The sequence below is a fragment of the Mustela lutreola genome, chromosome 3 (assembly GCF_030435805.1).
Source record: "Mustela lutreola isolate mMusLut2 chromosome 3, mMusLut2.pri, whole genome shotgun sequence".
Lineage (NCBI taxonomy): Eukaryota > Metazoa > Chordata > Mammalia > Carnivora > Mustelidae > Mustela > Mustela lutreola.
In genome coordinates this window covers 149,525,542-149,549,195 of record NC_081292.1, presented here as the reverse complement: position 1 = coordinate 149,549,195, position 23,654 = coordinate 149,525,542, and the positions used below count along the sequence as shown (strand labels likewise).

The 23,654-nt window shown below is 36.6% G+C and overlaps 1 protein-coding gene across 1 annotated transcript in view; it reads right to left on the bottom strand.

Annotated features, from left to right (window-relative positions):
- The window catches only part of LOC131827148 (sodium channel protein type 3 subunit alpha), a 108,718-nt gene extending 91,177 nt beyond the window's left edge, over positions 1–17,541 (bottom strand). The window contains exon 1 of the mRNA XM_059167145.1: positions 17,326–17,541. The gene's annotated coding sequence lies outside the window, so the exon portion shown is untranslated. The remainder of the gene's footprint in view (positions 1–17,325) is intronic.
- Between the last annotated feature and the right edge of the window lie 6,113 nt (positions 17,542–23,654).

Here is a 23,654-nt window from a genome sequence, read left to right as displayed (position 1 = left end):
CTCTTACCTTTCATTTGGTAATAGCACAGATCTAGCTCTGTCTTTCAGTAGCTAGGTCACATTGAACATGTTACCCAACCAATCCAGTTTTTAGTTCCCTATCAGACAATGGGGATTTCAATACCTCGTGAAACAGGGTTGTTGTTAGAACTAAATGAGATCTATATTTCATACACATACACACACACATGCACACGGCTGTAAGTCATTCATACAAGAGCTGGCAAAAGTAGATTTCCCATAAAAGCAAGAGGTTTTAGTAATATTAGAAGTAAAAATACGTCGGGGTGCCTGGATGGCTCAGTCTTTAAGTGTCTGTCTTCCGTTCTGACCCTCCAGTGTCCTAGGATCGAGCCCTGCATACGGCTCCCTACTCTGTGGGAAGCCTGCTTCTCCCTCTCCCACTCCCCTCTGCTTACGTTCTCTCTCTTGCTGTCTCTCTCTCTGTTGAATAAATAAAATAAAATAATCTTTTAAAAAAAAAGGAAGAAGCAATAATAGTAATAATAGTCTTAGAGCTGTTACTGTACTACTAATAACACACATCAGACAGACCCATGCATTGGAGCTTGAAATAATGATTTGTTAAATAAATGTATAGCCCTTCGATAAATGTTCCCTCTACTTTACAGCCACAAACTTAATAAATGCTGCCTCTCCTCCCCAGAACACAGGTAACTGGGTTTAAATACCTTAATCTCCAGCCTGACATATAATGAGCATGATATTGAAAAACCAGAATATCAATTTAGATATATTTCCAAAATATTTATCATCTTTTAGTATGGGAACAGGGAGGGGTATAAGGTAGGGAAGGTGAGGGCGCCTGGGTGGCTCAGTGGGTTAAGCCACTGCCTTCGGCTTAGGTCATGATCTCAGGGTCCTGGGATCAAGTCCTGCGTCAGGCTCTCTGCTCAGCAGGGGGCCTGCTTCCCTTCCTCTCTCTGCTCTGCAGGGAGCCTGCTTGCTCCTCTCTCAGCCTGCCTCTCTGCCTGCTTGTGATCTCTCTCTGTCAAATAAATAAATAAAATCTTAAAAAAAAAAAAAAAAAGTAGGGAAGGTGTATATCCATGGAAACCAAGGAGTTAAGGAGGAACAGGAAAGTGGTTTGAGAAAACATCCCTAAAAGTTCTGATTTGCTTGAATTCTCTCTCCTCTCTCTATTGTGAAAATCACTGATTGATGGATCAGAGAAAATATAGCCTATGGCCTGGACTCCAGATAGGAAAGATTTGCCAACCCCAAATACACATGGGGAATAGTAGTGATTTCTGTATATGGCCTCACGCTCCCATTTAGGCCTCCTACTTCAAATGGCATTGTGTCTTATTAAGATCTCTTCTCAGTCATCTTTAAAAGCAGACCATGGCTTACAGATTCACCAATACAAAATTGGCCTAATCTAGTTATTTAGAGCATGAGGATTCCTTAAAGTAGTTTTGAACTTCAGTGAGCATAGGAGACATTTGGGGTACTTGTCAAAGATGCAGATTTCTGGGTTCAGTCTCTGGAAATTCTGAAAAAGTTGGTCTGGGGCACGGCCAGGAGATCTGCATTTTAACAAGCTCCCTAAATGAAACTGGTGCATGTAGCACATGGATTACAATTTGAGGAAGCTGCTCTTAAGGAAATGAACCAAGGTTACTAGAAATTAGAGACAGGTACTTTACACAATAAAGCTGGAATTCAGCTCTAATGTTCCCAGTAGGCAAGAAAAAGTGGAAGCACACTAGATTTAGGAAAAAACAAAAACAATTCCTAATAGCTGCGTATAAAAAGACAAACTTTCTCTGAGAACTAAACCTGGAAAAGAAATCTTGCTTAGGACATAACACAAGGGACACTGGGTAACATGCTTACCAGATGTCCTGAATGTAATTGCACAAAAGAGCCAAACGAGGTTAAATCAAATAAATCTTCTACAAATGGCTAAAATTAGTTGAACTTGGTGAAATCCATTAAAAACTTACTGAAATAAGACAGTTCAGAAACTTTACTTTCAGATTATCTAATACAAGTATTGGCCCAGGAGAGCGCCCCCAAAGTTTGAAATCATCTTCATAGAATATCAGCATTTTGGAAATTAAGGGAAAGTTCATGCTACAGATGAGGAAGTGATAGATCAAAGAATGCAATAAGGCTTTACCCCGAAAAGGGGAGGCGTCACCAGCTGACGAAAATTGGACAAGGCTGCTTTGATTTTAATTTTCTTAACGAATTTATATTAATGTTATTAATTGTAATACTAATGTCAACAACTGAATTTTATAGAGGTGAGTTTAATTGTTTATATTCCTTTTTTTGTGGTATTTTAGTTTATCTATTCTATTTATTCTTTAAGACCTAGTCCCAGTAATTTAAAAATTATTTTTCTTATTCCAGGTTCATTGGTTTTGACAATCATTTTTCCTCTTTAGTTTATCTTTTCACTGTTTTTCACCATTTAACCTTCAGTACATCCATCTTCCTTTATACTCATAATATGATGTACCTGTCTTAGAATTTTCCAGATCAAAACCATTTCTGTCAAGCATTAGCTTTGAAACTCTGGGGACTTGGTTAGCTCTTTGTGCAAAGGCTGAAGCAGATCCAAAGCCTCTTATTGAGGAACTCAAAGATATTGCCAGCCGGTCTCTGGCAGCATTTCCCCACAGGGAAGAGGCAGCCTTCCATCTGGGTGGGAATGCTGGTTGGCTCTCCAATGTCTGTAATCATCCTATCCTACCAGCTGCTCATTTGGTTTTAAGACTTGAGGCCCTTATCAAGGGGACAATTCCAAATGGCCAAATCACCAAGATACTATGAAATGAAACACAGAAGTTTGTCTATAAAGTAAACCATACATCCACTCCTCTATGTACTCCAAAGATTCTCCTAGATCAGATTTGACCATCAGGAGACTTCATGGTGATTCACATTAACCTAAAATCTGATATCTGTTTCTCTGAGTTCTATAAAATTCATTCCTGCCTTCCTCTAAAAATGTTGAGTCCAGGAGGCCCAGAGCTAAATGTATATTCCAAAAGAGTAACTTCATTAATCCACAGTCTTAACAAGTTTATCACCTCCATTTTGTCCATTCTCCTTGTCTTCAACTTCCTATTGCATATAGACTTAAAAAATAATATACCACTTCCCATCATATTTGTATAAAGAGATGGGATATAATAAATGTCAAAATTTTCTACAAGATTTAAAAGATTTATTTGTTCGTGAGCCTGAGTCTATGCTTCTTTTTTTTTAAATTTAATTTCTTTTCAGTGTAACAGAATTCATTGTTTATGCACCACACCCAGTGCTCCATGCAATATGTGCCCTCCATAATACCCACCACCTGGCTCCCCCAACCTCCCACCCCCTTCCCTTCAAAACCCTCAGACTGAGTCTATGCTTCTTACAATGAATTATTTTTCTCAAGGAATATACTTCATTTTATTATGAAAATAAATGTTAAAAATTAAACTTGGAAATCCAGTATCCTAAAATTGAAAAGGATCTGTCAGTCCATCTATTTTCACCATTTAAGTTTATAATAGTGGCTCTTCATAGTTAGCATGAGAGTCACCTAGAAGGCTTTTTGTTTAAACCCAGCTTGCCAGGCCTCACCCCAGAGTAGTTGAGTCTATTGATAGGAGTGAGGCATTTTTGCATTTCTAACAAGCACACAGATGATGCTGGTGCTTCTGTCCCAGTAATCACACTTGGACAATGACTGGCTTGCAGAAACCATAATTTTATTTATTTGCTTTTTGAAGTTAGAAATATATGTGCCATTAATATTGCTTTCATTTTTAGGATCTCTCAGAGAGGACAGTCATAGCTTCTTCAGTCTCATTTTTTCATTCATTTAATGTCTTGTGGTGTAATTCCTCTGAACCCAGAACCTTGGAATGATTTATGGCAGTATTTCACAAAAGCCGGCAATAGCTTCCTGTCTCCCTGCTCCCAGACTATTTTCACCAGCAGTCAGAGCAATTTGGGAAAAATGGAAATCAAATCATGTCATTCCTCTGACCAGAAGCGTTCAGGAGTTGCCCAGAGAAAAGGCCAAACTCCTTACAGTTGCCTATCAGGCCTTATGATACGGGTTTACAGTTACCTAGCTGAGTTCATCTCCTCCTGCTCTCCCCTTCCCTCACTGCTTCTTAGTCAAGCTTAGCTTCTGTCTGTCTTCTGCAGCTTCCAGGCACAGATATACTGTTCCCTCTCTCAGGAATGTTCTTTCTCTAGGTAGATGAGTGCCCAACTCCCCCATCTCTTTTAGGTCTTGGCCAAACATTTACCTTCTCAGACAAGATCAGGCACGTTCAGGGTGGTATGGCCGTAGACAAACATTTACCTTCTCAAAGAGGCCTACTATGCTACCCCTCCAGCTTCTTACCACATTCTTTTGGTTTCTAAAGCATGTCACCTCATTATGTGCTACATAATTTACTTATTTGTAATGTTTATTATTCATGTTCTGTCTCTCCTGGGTAGAATATAAGCCTTGCAGAGTATTGACCTTTCTTGGCCTATTTTGTTCACTGGTGAAAACCAAGTACTTAGAACAGTGTATGACACATAGTAGGTGCTCAGCAGACATGTTTTTGAATAAACAGATTTTTAATTTTGGTTTCCTCCCCCAGATTAGTAATTTTTATTTCAACCTACAAGTACCCTTTAAAAAGGCTTGTGTTCTACTCATGGCAGCACATTTTATAATAACAAAGCCTAGAAAAAACTGAAATGTCTGCTAATGGGAGATTGGTCAAGTAAATAAAGTAACTTAGTTTTGTATCACACAACCATTAACAAGATGAAACAAAAAGACAGCAATGAAAGCCAAATTCTCTATGGATACTCTATTTCCTAATTATGTAGTCCTCTTTAATCTAGATCAAAATACATGCATTGAAATCTTGTTTACCTCAAAGGTAATTGTATAAATAGGCTAAGCTTACTAGACTCTCTTTAAAACAAAGCAAAATGAAGACTGAATGCTTTACTCAAAGAATTCCCCACTCCAGAATGCCTTCAAGAAGAAATAATAATGATAATAAAGAACATTAAGCACTTACTGTGCGATAGGCACTGATTAGCTCATTTAATCTTCACAATAGCCCTATGAGATAAATGTGATTATTGCCCTCATTTTGCAGATAAAGGAGCTATAAGGTCCGGAGAGGATAAGTAACTTGTCCAAGATTGCATGGCTAGTAAACGGTGCTATCAAATCCAGTGTTGTTTTTCTTTAGAAAAAGTAATCAGAGTCTCTCTCTCTCTCTAAAAATATTTTACCATCTGTTTCTGAAGTTTCATCTTACATACTTTCCTATATATATGCTCTTCTCTAGTCAAACTGATCTATTTGCCATTCCCTGAAAGTTCCCAGTCTCTGGCCTCGGGCTTTCAAAAACATTCCTTCTGCCTGAAATATCGTTCACCACCAGTCATTGCCTGTTAAAATCCTACCTTCACTCCAAAGCCAGAAGTGATTTTGCATTTCTCTAAACTCCCAGAGCACACACATATTGTCTTTAAAATTCATATAATAATTACAATATTCTATCTTCTGTTGTTCTTAAGGATGTGCCTTATTGCTTCTACCTTTATGTATTAAGTTCCTTGAGGAATAAGGATTATTATGTTTCAACATCACTGTTAAATTCCTTGAGTCAATAAAGATTTTATTGATTAGCTACTAGTAAGCAGGAAGTTACAAATTTTACAAATGCCCTGTCCAGTGTAGTAGCCACTGGCCAGATGCAGGAATTGAGCACTTGAAATGTGGCTAGTGCCAAATCTTGAAATGATAGTATTTGGGGCATTTGGGCTTAAATAAAACATAGCATCAATAACATTAATTTCCCTTGTTTATTTTGCCTTTTTTTTTTTTTTTTTAGCACCTAGAAAATCTCCAAGTACATTTTAGGACTCACTATATTTCTATTGAGTAGTGCTGGTCTGGTATAGCCCTTTCTCCTTCCCACCCCCTGCCCCCAATCCTCCTCCAAATGATGAAACCCATGAACCAACACATGAGTTAAAAAGTAAAAAGGGAGGCCATCCTCTTTTCTGATGCTCAAAAAGGGTGGGGGGGCTTTCTCTGGATGGATAATTTTTCTATTTTACTTGGTCAGATTGTTGTCTTTGTCCTTATGTCAGAGGATTTGGGACCAAGAAACGCTATAGTGAAGAAGTTACTTTGTCCATAAGCAAATATTTTGTGTGGGTGTGTGCCTGTGGCACATGTGTTTCTGGAGAGGAAACCACATTTCAATCTGAATATAGCAGAATTATAGAAAGCTTTCTATTTTGAAATAAATTGGCATCATGGCAAACAGAAAGCAAACAGCATTCTCAGACCAATAATAAATCCTTGATCGCTAACATCAGGGTAACATTAGTGCTGCTTTAGCCATAACGGAGAGCCCTCTGAGTTGCCCTCAGCCACGTTTCTCCTACTGCTTGCTGGTGCCGTGTGCTTTAGGCAGCTTCTTTCCAGGCAACCACAGACTGTTTACTGACTGTAATCAAAATGACAGCACACTGTTTTCACAACCGAGTGTTAAGAGTTGATTGCCTTTTTCACTTGGCAACCTGAGGGAACTTAGAACAAGGATCTTGAGGTACAACTTGCGTTCGTTCAAGATGGTGGTGCTTACTTTTCTACATGTTACCTGCATTCCTTTGAGGTTTAAAATACAGAGGACTGAAATTTATCTAGCCTGGAGCAGAGAAGTTGTAATCACTGCCTTCAGATCACTTCTGCGGGTAAACTCCACTGCAGCACAGGTTGATTTAGGCAGGGCTGAGTTTTGACTGTCATGTGATTCTTCATCCATCAGAACTCAGCCAGGTGAGGGACCTTCTCTATTCAGCATGCCCCAGGAATAGATGATTATAATGCCTTACACTCTAATCATCCTAAGATGGTACCACAGAAGACAGTGTAACATAATGGAAAAGTTTGCTGTGCTTAATCTTTTTAGAAACAAGACTTAATGAAAAGGTAAGGAAGAGGGAGGAAAACAAGAGGAGAATGGAAGCTGTATTTCAAAGAACCTGTATTCTAGATACAAGTGTGCTTGCCATCACTTGCTATGAAATATTGAACGCTCAAATCTTAGGTGTTCATTGTCCATATCTACAAAAGAGATGTAGAGGAGGAAAATTGACTAGCTCATTTGTAGTGCCTCTTTGGTTTCTAAAACTCTAGTTCTAGTGTCCAGACTCTGAAACTCAGTATCAGATACACTCCAACATCCATCTGTCTGGGAAGGAATGATGGATACAGCAATAGTCCTGTACTCTGAGCAAGGATTATTGAATATTGGACTAATCATGTAAGTGAGCTAGGCTGGACTATACCTGTTAGAGGCTATTTTCATTTCAGAATACTTTCATGAGGTAAGGGCTTGATCAGATTTAAACCATGTTTTTTTTGATAAACTAATATTATGAATGCCTTGAGTACAACATAGCTGGGCAGTTGGTTGCTGAAAAGAGCTACCCCTTACATCCTTCTAAATCTATATGTTCAATTCAATTCTGTATACATGATTTCTTCATGTAAGTTTTCTTTATGTAACTCATATATGTAATTTCTTCCTAGATGAGAGATTTATACAAATAGCAGTTTAAAAAAAAAAAAAAAAAAAAAAAAACTAAAAAAAAAACAAAAAAAAAAAACAAAAAAAAAAACATGGGACGCCTGGGTGGCTCAGTTGGTTAAGCAGCTGCCTTCGGCTCAGGTCATGATCCCAGAGTTGGGATCAAGTCCCACATCGGGCTCCTTGCTCGGCAGGGAGTCTGCTTCTCCCTCTGCCTCTGCCTGCCATTCTGTCTGCCTGTGTTCACGCTCTCTCTCTCTCTCTGACAAATAATAAAAAAATCTTAAAAAAAAAACTCACAAAACATTGTCTAGTTTTCAGTGAATATGACAAGTCACTTGGTTAAATTCCCCTCCACAACTGCATCCTGCCAAAATAGGGGCTTTTGAAGTAAAGAGAAGCTGAAAATATTTTTCTAGGATCTGAATTCAGGTCCCAAAAAGTCAATGTTTTTTTCCAGCCACTGAGCACATCATTGGCACCAAAATTAGAGCAAGGGCCTGAGTGCAGTGCCCTGATTTAGGTGTCAATGATGCCACTTACTGCAGCAGGAACACACAGTGGAAGGTCTCTGCATGTAAAGGCAGGAAGGATGCTGTTCAGTGCTCAGTTCTGTTGAGGCTAAAGACAACCAGAATGCCACAGGTAAGAAAAAATTACATGTGATGCAAGCTTGTATTTCAGGCAAGGATTTGCAGCAACCAAACTGCTAATGAGAGCCAAGATGGGTGTAGCTTGTCCATCCTAGTTCTCCCCAGGGTGGAAGATCTAGCAAGTAAGGCCCTGGCTAGAGAGGACAACAATCACAAGGAGAAATGTAAAAGCTAAAGGGAGAAGATGCTAGGAAGGACAGAACTGGAATCTGTTGCGTTCCTTCAGTGTTCCATGTGTGCCCCCTGAGTTATCTCAAAGACGTGGGTCATTCAGGATTCTGATAAAATTGCTTCTGCATTATTGGGCATTGAATTCACTAATTCTTCAAGTCACCCCCTTTTTAAAAAATTAGTAGACTCTCTCTTTTTAGAGCCATTCTAGGTTTACAAAAAAACTGGTTGTGAAGGTTCAAAGAGACCCCACATTAAGTGTGCCTTTTAATTGCTTTAAATATTTAGCCCTGAGACTTTTTATTCGAGACGAATTCAAGAGAATAAATAGAAAATATTTTCTCAGGCATAAAATTCTCTAAATTTAGCTTTCCTGAGGGATATGGATTGTTGAAAAAAAATGTGTATTTTTTTATGATTAAGTTGATCTCATAGTATGTTATCTGAGACATGTCATCGCTATTGTACATTTATTGGATGTTTAAAAGAAACATGCCTTATAGTGTCTTCGAGTAATTTTAAGACACCTAGTAAACAACATGTCTAACAAAGGTATGAGAGAGAGCTCACTTTTGTGGCTTTGGTGGTGTAGCTTAACTCCTTTGTGTTAATTTGCATAAAGATCTGCATCACAACGTGGATGTGCTCTGCCACTTTTTATTTACTCCTAAGCATTACTCTTTCCCTTTTCAATTGTACTAAATGCTTTTGAATGACATGTTAAAATGCTTTTCCCCAAAGAATCACGTTAGTTATCACAGTTGTCACCATGTTGGTGGAGGGAATGTTTATATCAACCATAAATTTTTCACTTTCTATACTCATAGAATAATTTAAGGTGACCCTTCTCTGAAAAACATTTCTTCTCTGGTTCAGGCTTTAATTCTTATTAACATTTCCCTGGTTTGTTTTTATATTTTCATTATTTACTACCCAGGTACTTTGTATGGAAAGATAGCACATCAATTATTTTTAAGTAAATGATCCGATCCCAGTTTATGATCCCAGGCACTGTTTCACAGACATCCATCATAAATCTAGCCTCAAACATGATGTTGTATTTCTTCAGTTTACTATAGAAGCACCAGCCTCCTGCCTTAAAATATGGATATTCTCATCTTGAGATTTAACAGATCTTTTCTCTATGGGGTAATTTTACTGACCAGGTTGACAGAATGGTAGAGATTGTGAAGAAAACAGAGTTAAGTAGTAAATATTAAATGATGTTTATCTAGAGGAAAGACTTTGGGGTATAATTTGCCCTGGAGACCATAGAAGATTGTTTTATTAAAGGCTACCGCAGTCTCTTCCCAGCTGTGGAAAGGACTGCACTGCAAGAAGCCAACATAAAAAAACAACTGGGTTGTTAACCCTGCAAATGTCTTCTTAAAGAGTTGAAAAAAGCTGACTCATCTTAGTAATGGAATTCCTTTTAAGAAATACAATTCATTATTAATTCCACTTAGCTATTAGGTTAATTCATTTCTTTCTTATAAATATCGCTTTCTGGAAAATACACTTTTAAATGCGTTTTGAATTTAAGAAATTTGTTGGTTTACTGGTCTGCCTTTCTTCTCAATCTGTCACAGTTGCTGTTTCAAAAAATAGAAATCAATGTGTGTGTGTGTGTGTGTGTGTGTTTTCCCAGTTGGATGACCTGGACATTCAAAGAGTATCTTTCAATAGAAACTCTTATTTGATTATTTAAGACTTAATTTTCAAAGGAACAATTTATGAGTTACAGAATAAAAAGAGAGTGAATCTCTGGTTGTACAAACTGCAATTCACAGATGCTTATTTCTGAGCATGCACAATTGTTTGTATTGTTAACTTGCAAAATATACCATAGCCAGCAGCTGGGTCAACTTTCAGATAAAGGTTAGGGTAGGAAATTAGCAATTTGAAATATAAAACTGCTTAAACATATAGAATAAATACCAGCCTTGCTAACCAAGGAAGAAGTGGACACGAATGTATTTTTTGTTATTTTCCTAAGTATTTGCATAGTCTCTTTACCTAACATGCCCACTTACTAGAATTTTCAAATTATTTTGAAAGTCATTTCTCAGCTCTCTTTTACTTCACTAGCCAAACTTTCATTAGCTTCTCTTATTTTTCTCTGCCTTCCTTCAGTCAACTGGTTTTCAAACCTGGCCACATATTTGAACTACACTAGCAGAGCTTTTAAACAAACACTGAAACCCAGGCTCAGCCCCAGAGAATATAATTGAATTGGTCTAACGTGGAGCCAGCATTGCTCTTTTTAAGCTTCCCAGGTGAATCCAGTGTGCAGCTAAAGCTTATCATGTTGTACCTTTTTCGTTTTTTTCTCAGAATGTTTGCATATCTATTTCCCTTCAACTGTTCTTTTCTTCTGTCATTTTTATTAATGAGGTTTTAAAAATCTAATTTTTGTCATTTCTCATTTTGCTCCCCCCCGCCCCGATTTTTCATTTACTGGCCAAGAAGTTGTCATTCCAGGAGCATGTATCTGTTTTGTATTCTTATTTAATGCTACCAAATTTTTATGTCAATGAAAGAGAATGCAATATGATTGTGAATTATACTTTTGTCTGTTCTTCCAAAGCTGATAAAATAATATACTTTAATTTTTGGTATAAATAGATTGGTAGTGGACCCCAACAGAGTGGTTGAAAACTAATGTTAAGAATGGATTTACTTGAACTATAATCATTGTTAACTACGATTAAAGATCATTTAATATGATATTTTAGAACTTTGAGACCATACGGGACTCAAGAACATGTAAATATCCTATTAAAGGATTGATTTTTGAATTTTAATTCAAAGACAGATTTCAGTAGTTTCAGAACAGGGCAGAAGTGGGAATATTACATATTATGTCAACTATCATAGCAGTAACATGATAGCCACACTAATAACAACAACTGGGCTAAAAAAGGATTTATGATGATAAGTAAAATTTGATGACTTAAATATCAGCAGGAAAAACAGAAATATGGAAGGCAATGCACAGAATATTCAATGGTTTGAAATGAATGTAATAGGAAAATTACAGGCAGTTGGTTGAGGCCTGGAGTAGTAGATAAAAAATATGAGTGTTATTGTGGCTGTGCCTTGAAATGCAGTCAAGCCATTTCCTCTCCATCGGATTTATTTTTCCTCACTGGTGAAAATACTGGTTGGACTGGCAAAAACAAAACAAAACAAAACAAAACAAAAAAACTTGGCCAAACCCCTTGGCCATATCCTGCCTATAGGTATGTTTTGTTGGATATACCAGTATTGTAAATAATTTGAAATAGATGACAACATTTAATAAGAGGGAGATTTTTTTATTAAAGATTTTATTTATTTATTTGACAGCAAGAGGGAGATTTTTAATAAAAATTTGCTTTTTTGGAGAAATCGTTTGATTCATCAGTCTCCTAGCCCTAAGATGGGACTTCCCGTTCTTGGAAAGGATACGGTTGTTTATGACTGTCCAGTTCTGTACTCTCAACCTGGCTAGCTTCACTCTTTTTTTTACCCACTCTGCTTATGTAGAAATTTGGAGTTGTTTCCTTAAGAATTTATTTGCAAGGTTATTTCCAACATGATATAAGTTCCATGAAAAGAAAGTGCTCAACACTTCATTAGGTAGGACAAAAATAATTTACAGAGAGAAAAATAAATGTCACAAGCAAAAACACCGAGGAGACAGAGAAACTAACAGATGACTGGTTCTTAACTAGAGGCTTAAGCCCTTAAAATGTGTCCTGTTAAGCCCTATGCAAGAATATTTTGGGTTCTAGATCAAAATCACAATGTCACTTAGCAATAATAACTGGGATTTAGTGAATTATTCCAGTCAGAGCTCTTGGGAAAGGAAAGGACACAATGTTCTGTACAGCCCGAGTAAGAATATTCTGAATATTAGGAGATTAAAATTCCCCAAAGTGAGCTTCTTGGCAGAAGATGGCCAAAGTTATTTAAAGAGTGACTTCCCATCTTTGAATTCACCCATTGAATAAAACAATATTCAACCACCGTTTAATAATTTAAGGACCATCATTTCTTTCACTTTGCGCCAGCACAGAGCTTAATCACATGAAGGGCTCCCTATGTGCAGTCTCCAAAAGGATGAAAACCTAATTCAATTATTACAGAAATAACTCCAGACTTTTAAAAGGTTTCTCTGAACTGAAACAACCCCTGAGAATTCCCTTATCCAAACCACCAACTAGCATATGTTTATATGCACTGTATTTGTACGGAATACATATATTTAACATTGTAAACCCTTCTCATAAGCTACTTTGAAGTTATTCTCTAGTCATATATCTTTAAAACTCTTTCTATGAGGTCCTTTATCACTTCAAATCCTGAAGAAAAGAGATAGAGTATAAAAAAAAAATCAATAAATAGGGCATATTAAAACTTGCGGTATCCAGGAGGCATTCATACAAATTTTAAAGAATTTTTCTACTGTGGCTAATTATACGTCTGGGTGTAGTTTCAAATTTTAGGTACCCCAAGAGTTGATACTTGTCAGGCAGTTCATAGAACAAAGTATGTCTTTGCATAATAGGAGAGCCAGATTTTCTCTATTACCACATTATCAAGTAAAAGAAAATTAACACTATTCTGCTCTGATATAGGTATCTACACTTGTTAATATTCCATTAAGATGTATCTGAAGAATGTGTTAACTCTACCCCAGGGTGAAAAATATCATCAGGTAAAACTGAAATAAAAAGTAGCATCCTAATCAAAGATAAATATTATGACCTTGCAGCACAAGCAATAATCCAATTGGGTTTTGTCTTTCCCAAATTTTTTAACTGCCTCAAACAAAAATCTACCTCAAGAAGTAACAGTTCGGATACCAGGTTTTCTGTTGAATTGCCATTAAAATTGTTTCTGGGGTAAAATTCAAGTGGAACAAAAGACAACTTAGTGTTGAAATTAATCAAAATTTAAAAATAGATCCCCAAAGTGCAGAAGTGTACTGTTAATATCTTAAATTATATTTCAGGGGCAGGTAGGTAATTAAGCTTCATAGCTTTGGAAAATCTGGAAAACAACCATCAGTATTAAGGTATAATGAATAATATATTTTTAGCTGACAAAGCCCTAATTCCCAACCTTCAGTGAGTTCATAGTATTCCTATACGTGAATGATAATGAGAAAAAGTAATCTGTACGGCCACTCACACAAAGAAATTTCACTATCTAGTGACATGTTCATTCTTTGGTGGGGAAAAAAGTTGCATTTGTCTTCATATCCTTATATTTATGAGTGCTTTCAGTTAATTTCAACCCTAAAGATAAGGAATCACAAAAGCTGGAGTTACCTAGAATCAAGGCAGACGGACTAACCCACAAATTCCAGGCAGAGCACAGTTTAATTGAGAAAACTTCCCCTCATATCTTTAAGTCTCCCAAACTTTCTCACATCTGTCTAGTCATGAGCCCATTAAGTCATCTTGCCTGCCATGAAGATGAAAATGACAGTGCAGTTACTTGAGTCTATGTAAAGAGGCCCAGGGTGGCTGAAGGGCAGGATTAGGAGGCCTGGGGTGCTGAATGGCCATGCCAGCTGTAGCTCCCAAAGATCCCAGGAGCACAGAGCTGTCAAGAGCATAAAACTGCATGTAGAGAAAACCTTTGGAGGGAAGTAGAGGTTTTTCAGTATGTTCACAATTTCATCAGGCACGATTTGCCTTTCCACCTTTTATTGTATCATTAATAGGACTTAAGCAAGAGAGAGTTTGTGTGTTGATCACATAGCCAACACATGTAGTCATTTCTGGGATTTAGGCTCCGTAATTTGATGGCCATAGTAGAAATTTTGGGGTATTTAAATGTGCTTGGTGAAACCTTAATTTTCTTTGTGAATCTTCAAAGAGGACTTTTTTCTGGTAAGTGTGTCTGTTAAGGCACAAGCGAAATAAAGCTCCTTGCCCCTGATTTGTTAAAAAAAGAAAGCCTTTGAAGTGGAGTCATGGCAATATATCATTGGGCCAAAGAATGGTTTTCTAGAAGGTATTATGGAAGTTTTTTAAAATCCCAGGAAATGCTCAGGATGTTAACACTAATTGATATCATTGTAGGGAGCACATTTGTTATTGTTGTCGTTGTTGTTGTTTCATTCTTCTGGGATGAGAATTATAATTTTCAGCTACAGAATTTCTTGGCAGTTTCAGTCTGTCCTTCCTGTTGTGGTGGTGGATACTATATCACCATCACGAATAATGGGGGGCCGGGGAAAAGGGGAAGGTGGGCATTCAGTCCTGTCCCAGGATATATAATAAACACCGAACAGACACTTTATTTACACAGTCCTGCAGCATTAGATGCCCTCCTTCCTATTTTATAGATGATGTAATAGGGGCTTAGAAAGTTTAAATACTTTGTCATTTAATAGTGAATATAAGATTCAGTCTGTCAGCTCTGCTCTTCTTCACTTCTCCATATTGCTTCCTGTTCATTTCCACCACAGAAGGAATTGGCCAAGGACCTTAAAACATCTCTAGTCCTCTATTTTTCTATCTCCTTAGATAGTGTATATTACCACTGTCAACATTAGTGGTAATATACAACTCAGTATGTGTTAAAGATATATCATATTACAGTTAAGCTGAGAAATCAATTGAAGAAAATGCAGATAAATTAGAACCATAAAAATTTAAAAACAGTAAGTGTTCTTATATATTTTTGATTCTAATAACCATACAGGCAAGGAAAATGTACTTCAGTGATATATGGTGTCTTTTCTGAGGTGACATAGCTCATGAGTAGCAGAACTTGAATCAGAAATTGAGCCTTCCAGTTCAATGCTCAGCTTATTTATCTCTACTACGTCATTAAATTACAGTACAGTCTTACTTGGGGCGCCTGGGTGGCTCAGTTGGTTAAGTGTCCAACTCTTGGGTTTTGGCTCAGGTCATGATCTCAGGGTCGTGAGATCAAGCCCCATGTTGGGCTTCACACTCAGCACAGAGTCTGCTCTAGCTTCTTTCTCCTTTTTCCTCTGCCCCTTCTGTTTGTGCTCTCTCTAAAATAAATAAATCTTATTCACTAAATAAATCTTACTCACTTACAATCTACTACAGTGAACATAAAACCTACAAGTATCTGTTTGAAATTATGTTTTTAGATTACCTTACACCTTGCGTGTAGAGTTTTGCAAAAATCTCTCTTGTGGTCTGTGCTGGTCTTCTGAAAATTACAGTATTTTTCTTGATCTTACAAATGAAGTCACTGTTAGAGTCTTCTTGAGAGTAAGATGTCCAAACTTACTTGATATATCACTTACTCAAAACAGGTTTGATTTCCAAAAATTTTCTAAGAGCCAGTTTTGTGAAGAACTCTGTGTGCATATACTCTTCACATCAGACTACATATATAGACAAATAAGTGATTATCGCAATTATACTGACAAAATTGCTGATATTGAAGGCTGAAATATAAACATTGATTCATAAATGTAAAACAGTTCAATCAAGACCAGCTCTTGTGTTTACATAGAACAAAGTTACTCAAATGCAGTCCCCTGTAGAGAAGGACGGAGTATACAATACACTGAAGCCAATTAACATCCATTTCTGGGAACCCTTTTCAAAGAAACAGTTTTCTTCATATCCTATGGTAGAAGTTCTTCCAAAATACACAAGACTCAGGGCTTTTCTCTGAGGCAACCACTATTTTATGTTTAGGGGGAGTATAATTGATACTCAGTGTAAAATATTGAGAAGTCAATATTTTGCCATATCATTAGGAATTACGATTGCTTTTAAATACTCAAGTTCTATCCTTAGGCCATTTTGACCATACAGACTGGAAGCCCAGGTTAAAATCAGAGGTCTTTATTTCACATAGGACATACACTACTTGGAGTGGTTGTGTTGAAATTTTTTCATGCAAATTCCTACAAGCACTTATGCCTTTATCTTTGTCCTCATATGCTACATTACACCACCTGTTGTATTAAAAAATAACGACTTTATGATATTTAAAACCCTTCTTTCAATTAATACCTACAAATTATAAGAATAATTTCTTATTCTAAATATGCAATTGCTAACTGAATACATAATTTGTGGTTTGCTATAAAATATTTTAAAGAAAAATACATAAAATATATATTATAGTTTAAGTAAGTAATTGTTTAATAGCTGAAGTGGCTCTCCCTGGTAATTAATAATAATAATAACAACCAGTTGTTAAGTGTACACAGAAAAAAATAAACAGAAATATATCAAGCTTCTGAGATAATTCAAGAAAATATAATTCCCTTTAAGTCAATAAATTTAAAGATAAATACTTAATATAAAAAAGAACATATTAAAATATAAAAGAAATAACACATTATGGAACACATAGGGATCGTTTTATCATTAAAAGCTAAGTCTCTTTTTAATGGTTAGTATTGGTTATCTTTTTCCCTCCATGAAAATAGGTTATTACACCTCTATATTGTTATCACTCCCTATACACATGGACCCTGCAAAGATGTTAAATAAAAGACTAAAGCACAAGAATGATAGTTCCAATTTCACTATACATTTATGTTTAAAAAATAGTAGGCACACTGGACATTCAAATAGATGATGTACAACCATGAAATCCATTAGGTCAGCTTTGTGCAATAAAAAATATTTTCCTTAAATGCAATGAATCATAACAATCTGCATGTCTCAAAAGCATGAGATCAGTAATGCCTAGTCTCTACCATAAGTCACCATTTCTAACAGAGGCTCTATTTCCTTTGAGAGATAAAGGATATAATAGTAAGCAGTTTACCCATCAAATGATGAGTTTGGTTCCTGTAATTTACACTAAACCAGCATTAAGTTAAAAATAGCAGCAAGTTAAAGTAAGAAAAACGATCTGGTGGCTAGATTCTATGGTGCAGATAATTAAATGTTTTGCCAGCTTACCTGATAAAACAGAGCTTTACAGATCACAGCATAACAAAGCCCCGTATCCAAGATGGTTAGAGTATAAGGTGTCTTCCTCTGCGGTTGTTCAGATTTTTGGCCACAGAGATTTACAAATTAATTACAGTATTTTTTTTTCTTTGCTTTCTCTGTGGACAAGAAAACAAAGAGACCTTTCCAGAATCCTCTCTGCTTATGCCTCCGCTTCCTGTTCTGAGATTCACTCTATGGTACCCAACATATATCAGAAAACAGCTTTGAGGGGGGGGAAAAAAAAAAAAAAGGCTGACAGCATTCAACATGGTACCGCCATCTACTGGCAGACACACAAAATTGAACAAAAGGGAAAACATCCTCATTATTCTTTAGCATAAGGTAAAATGTAACATTTCTCTGCATATGAGTATGTACAAAGAGACTCTTTCCCTACTCACTTATTTGCACCTCACCAATATTTTTTATACATTTACAAAGGTTATTCACTCATAATCTACTACAATGAACATAAAACCTGCAAGTATGAGTTTGAAAATTATGTTTTTAGATCTCTCTTGTGGTCTGTGCTGGACTCCTGAAAATTTGTTCTTCTCGCTGGATGGATTATTTTCTGAGTGAGTAAAGAACAGTGTAATACACATTTACTGTTAGTCTTTGTGTTGCTTTTGGTAAAACATTTGCAAGAAACGTTATCTGAATGTGGAAAAGTATTCTAAACTTTAGCGAGGTCTAGCTAATTTAGATCTGTGGATTATTTTGGCATGTGTATATGACATGAGGAACAGTTAAATTCACCTTATGTGAGATAATTCAAATCAATTATTATCTGTGTCTTTAAAATACTAAGAAAACGTTGCTTATAAGAACACTGAAGCATGCAATACGTAAGCAAAATGAAAAATATTTTTGTCAGTTTATTTGAAGATATTTGTCAACTAAGAAAACTCTTCATTTTATTTGACTTTTTATATTTACTTTAGAGCAAACAGCTATAATTTTATTAGTTTGTCATTAATTGGTCAAAGTATATTGATATTGATGGAGAAGCCTAATATATGTTAAGAGCTATATTAGCTGTGAAAAGACAAAGATAAAAACATACAGCGCCTGCCATCAAGGAACTTCTGTATAATGAAGAGTCACATATAGCAGGTACCATATTTTCAAGCTATGTGCTCAAGAAGTGTTATTTACTTAGCGTTTAACTCCATCCATATTTTACCTAATGGCAGAAAATAAATCTCATCAGTTAGAGGTAGGTAGACTGAGTCACTCGAGGCTTTTCCCAGTGATTTCAAGTTTATAATAAACTAATGTACAGTTTTCCTTTTCCATCTTCTTACACAGGGAATGGTTTAAGTCCAGGAATGCTTACCTATGTGGAGAAAGGAGAGTATGGTTCCCAGACTCCTGCTTTTCTATGGGGGCATCCAATGAGGTGTAGAATTCTGTATGATTCTACATACAGGATGTACATACCCGCCTTCCCCTTTGGTCCCCAAAACACCATCCATCTGATTTTGCATGGCAGCATCCCCTTTCATAGGCATTAGTTACCTCAGGTTTGTAAGCTCTACCTCTCAGGTAACTTTTGTTCCTAACCTTGAGGAAGAAATAGAGCTAGCAGGCTTCCAGGTCACTCTGGGCTATAAGTGACTGACAAAGTCCCATATCTGAGGTACCCCACACTACCATCTCTTATTACTGTTTTCATCTCTTGGAGCATAGGTGCTCTGCGGGCTTCAGCCAAGTGAGGTGCAATGTCTGCTCCACTGGAATATTCCAACTTCTCATCTCTCTACGTTTTAAACTAATCCTAGGTGAGCAAGCTATGTAGGGGGCCCCATTAGGGACCCTCTTCAATTGGGTTCCCTTGCTTTTCCCCAAATTTCCTTTCCAGCCCCCCGAAAGTTTTGCTTCCATCTCTCTTCCTGCTGTGCCAGTAATGAACTGGTTCTGTAAGTTTTCCTCTCAAATCTTTCTGTCTTAACACATAATGGATTAGTTTTCTAGGGTTCCTAGTAACAAAATACCACACAGCGTGGCTCCCACCAATAGAAATTTGTTGTCTCACAGTAGAAGTCCTAAATCAAGGTGTCAGCAGGGCCCTGCTCCTTCTGAAATCTGTAGGGGAAGGCTGCTTCCTTACCTCTTCCAGCTTCTGGCAGCTCAGACATTCTTGGGCTTGTGGCAGCATAACTGCATTCTCTGTTTGCATCTTTCCATGCTGTTTTCTTACATCTCATGGCATAGTCTTTCTTCTGTACCATGCCTGCCTCTATGTCCAAATTTCCCCTTTTTGTAAGGACACCAGTCATTTTGGATTAGAGTCCAGCCTAATGATTTTATGTCAACTTGATTATCTCTGTAAAACCCTATTTCCACAAAATGGTATTTTCTGAGACTCTGGGGATCAGCACTTTAACATACCTTTTTTTTTTTTTTTTTTTTTTGAGGAGAAGGATAGACACAAATTAGCTTATAACGTTTAAGACCAAAACCTTTGAATTTAAAATGCAAGAATCTAATGATTCTTTTATCTGTTTCCCATGATAGTTTCTCTTAGGAAATAATAACTTTGGTATCTGTCCAGAATTTGGGGGCAGTCGAGGGGGAGGGAAGATCTTCAGGCATAATGAAGAAATTAATAATAACAATAATAAAAACCAATGTTTATGCAGTATTATGTGCCAAATACTCTTCTAAGAACTTTGAGTATATTCACTTAACCCTCATCTGTAGGAAGAATAATACACATTTTACAGATGAAAAAACTATGGAGGGAGGTAAAAATATATTAACTAGTACTTCATATGTCATATCACCAGATGTATGACACCAGTATGCACCGAGTCCTGGAGAAGCGTAAAGGAAATGAGCTTTTATTAATTTTGACCACTGCTACTCACATTTAATGAAAATTCTTGACATTTTACTCTTTAATTTTGTAAGTTTTCTGTCATGAAATATTTCTATTTTCTGGGAAGTTTTATGTTTTTTTTCTCTAGTCACAGTCAAAGTATCCTTGCTTACCACTACTTTACTAAGTGTTCATTAATTCTGCCAGTCCCTAGCACCCTATACTAATTTCCCCACCAGTAATAATAATTAAAAGTATATTCATTCTGATGCTCAATTTGGGGCATACACTCAAAAGATCATATCTGTACACTCCAAAGATTTTCCTCATAGTGTTTTCTGGGGAGCTGATTTTTGTATGAGCATGTATGTGTGTGTGTTTTAAACTACTCTAAGCAGAGTAAGATGGGATTATCATAGGATGAAATTTTGAGGAAAAAAGAAAACAAGGCAGTTCTATAAAAAATAGAATTACACAAATTTAATAGAATCATTAAAAATTTAATAGAACTATTTGAGTATAACAAACATATAAAATAAAAATATTATAATGCCAAATTAAAATAATTTACAGGTAGTATTATTTTCCTCTGATTTACATATTCATTGCTAATATTTTTAATTGCTTCACTAGATCTGCCAGTGAGTAACAATTATTATTCCAATGTCCAAACCTAATTCAGAATTCACTTTGAAGTGTTTCTAGATATGGAGTGCCTGGGCCGTTTGGTGGTTTGAAGCCTCTGCCTTCCGCTCGGGTCGTGGTCCCAGGGGCTCTCTGCTCAGCGGGGAGCCTGCTTCCCTTCCTCTCTCTCTGCCTGCCTCTCTGCCTATTTGTGATCCCTGTCAAATAGATAAATCTTTAGAAAAAAAAATAAAGTGTTTCTAGATATCTCCTACTCATTTCCATCCCTACCTTACAATTTGTAAAGGTAGTCTCCTAGGTCTAGGCCAAATGCACAAATAGTATAAACGTAAATATGAAGAATCAAGACAATGTATGGAGACACAGTAAATATATATGTACTATAATCGGTATCCTGGAGAAATAAAAATATGTTGCATCTATGAAGCAGGAATGGGAAATCATGGGAGAATAATATAATAAAGAGTGCTCATAAATTATATATACCATACATAAAGCAGAGGAAAAATAAGAAGTCTGAAAGGAAAAATTAAAGACAACTTTTAGAAAGTTGAACTAAACATAAGGATATGAAAATATAATAAGAAAAAAAAAGCATCAATCCCCAAAGTTAAAAAAAAAAAAAAGTAAATGTATTGAGGCACCTGTGGGTGCTCAGTGGGTTGAGCCTCTGCCCTCAGCTCAGGTCATGATCTCAGGGTCCTGGGATTGAGCTTTGCATCTGGCTCTCTGCTCGGTGGGGAGCCTGCTTCCCCCTTTCTCTCTGCCTCTCTGCCTACTTGTGATCTCTCTCTCTGTGTCAAATAAATAAAATCTTAAAAAAAAAAAAAGAGTAAATGCATTACAAGAAAAATTTCCAGAAATGAAAAGACTCACTAAGGATTCACTTGATGTAAAAGAACATACATTAAAATGTATTATAAAATTTCAAAACATAAAAAATAAGAAAACAAAAAATCAGATTACCTTCAGACTTACTAACAGTGATAGTAGGAAACAAGGAAGGAAGGATATCAAAAGGTGTAAAGAACGTTGTTTTATAGTTTCAAGCTAGAAAATCTAATCTCGTATGAGAACCAAAGGTATTTCAGATAATCTAATCAATAAAATTTTAGCTTCTCTATGTCCTTTTTTGGAAAGTCATTTGAGCATATACTCCAGCTAACTTAACCCCCTCCCCCAAAGAAAACAAGGAAAGGGAAGAAAGAAAAGGAAAACCAAGGAAGACAAAGACACGATATCCAGAAAACATTCAAATTCATCTGTGAATCTGCCTAGTGAAGAGTAACATCCTATCCCAGAATCAAATTTTTGTAGAGGCTGAAAATAAGTCAGTTCACATTATAAGGTGGAAACAAAGGATATTCACAAAGGAAATCTGATGTAAGTATCAAACCCAAATGGGATGATTATTTCCTTTTCGTTGCCGGTTTATGTGATGGATTGCTTTAATTCATTTTTGGTTTTTGTTTTTGTTTTTTTAAAGATTTCTTTATTTATTTTGGGGTTGGGGTAAGAGAGCACACAAGCAGGTGGGGCAGAGGGAGAGGGAGAGAGAATCTCAAGCAGACTCTGTGTTGAATGTAGAGCCTGATGTGGGACTTGATCTCATGTCCCTGGAATCATGACCTGAGCCAAAACCAAGAGTTGGACACTTAATCAACTGCGCCACCCGGGCACCCTGCATTAATTCATTTTTGAATGTTGAACTGATCTAGGCCACATTTTAATATTGGTTGAATAAGACAAGAAAAAGAAATGATAATTATTGTGCCAATATACCTTACAGCAAAAAGAAAAATAAATGTCAGTAAAAAGTTCTTCACTCTTTTTTTGCTATAGTTCATTATGTGAGCAGGATTAACATTTTTTTTAATTATTTATTTATTTATTTGACAGAGAGAAATCACAAGTAGTCGGAGAGGCAGGCAGAGAGAGAGAGGGAAGCAGGCTCCCCGCTGAGCAGAGAGCCCGATGCGGGACTCAATCCCAGGACCCTGAGATCATGAACTGAGCGGAAGGCAGCGGCTTAACCCACTGAGCCACCCAGGCGCCCCAGGATTAACATTTTAAATACAAAGGAGAAAAAGGAGAAGTGACCAGAAGGGTGATATAATTTGCTATGATTCTAGCTTTATTGTGGCTTATATGCTTTCCTTTTGCAGGTGGAAGGACAGGTGATTTTCAGGTCTTTGGTAAGTGGGTTGGTCCCAGAGTCCTGGGATCAAGCCCCACATCGGGCTCTCTTCTTAGCAGGGAGCCTACTTCCCCCCCCTCTCTGCCTGCCTCTCTGCCTACTTGTGACCTCCCTCTCTCTTTCTCTCTCTCTCTGTCAAATAAATAAAAAATATCTTTAAAAAATAGTTATTGTTTACAAATGTAGGGCTTCTGGAACCTTGGTGGAATTTGACAACACTTTGTAAACATATCCTGCATAAATCATAGGTATTATTAACAGAATAGAACTAATAACCGTCAGCTAGGACTTTTGAGTTGGTCTCTTACTTCCTTCAGCCTCTGGTTCCTCAGGATCTTCAAAAACTTTGTGCACAGAGCTCTAACTCTACTGGCTCTGTTTCCATTTCATAAGATTTTATAGCCAAATAACGCTTTTTCAGAACATCTATAAACTTTATAATAAAACTCCCAGACCCAGGGCACATTTTCCTGTTTCCTAGACTATTATTTCCAAAACAGTGTTTAAAGGAACACTATTATATTGTTGGTTCCATACCATTTTATACCTACCAGAATGGCTAAAATTATAAAGACTAATACTGCTAAGTATTGGTGAGGACCTGGAGCTATAGAAACTCTCATATACTGT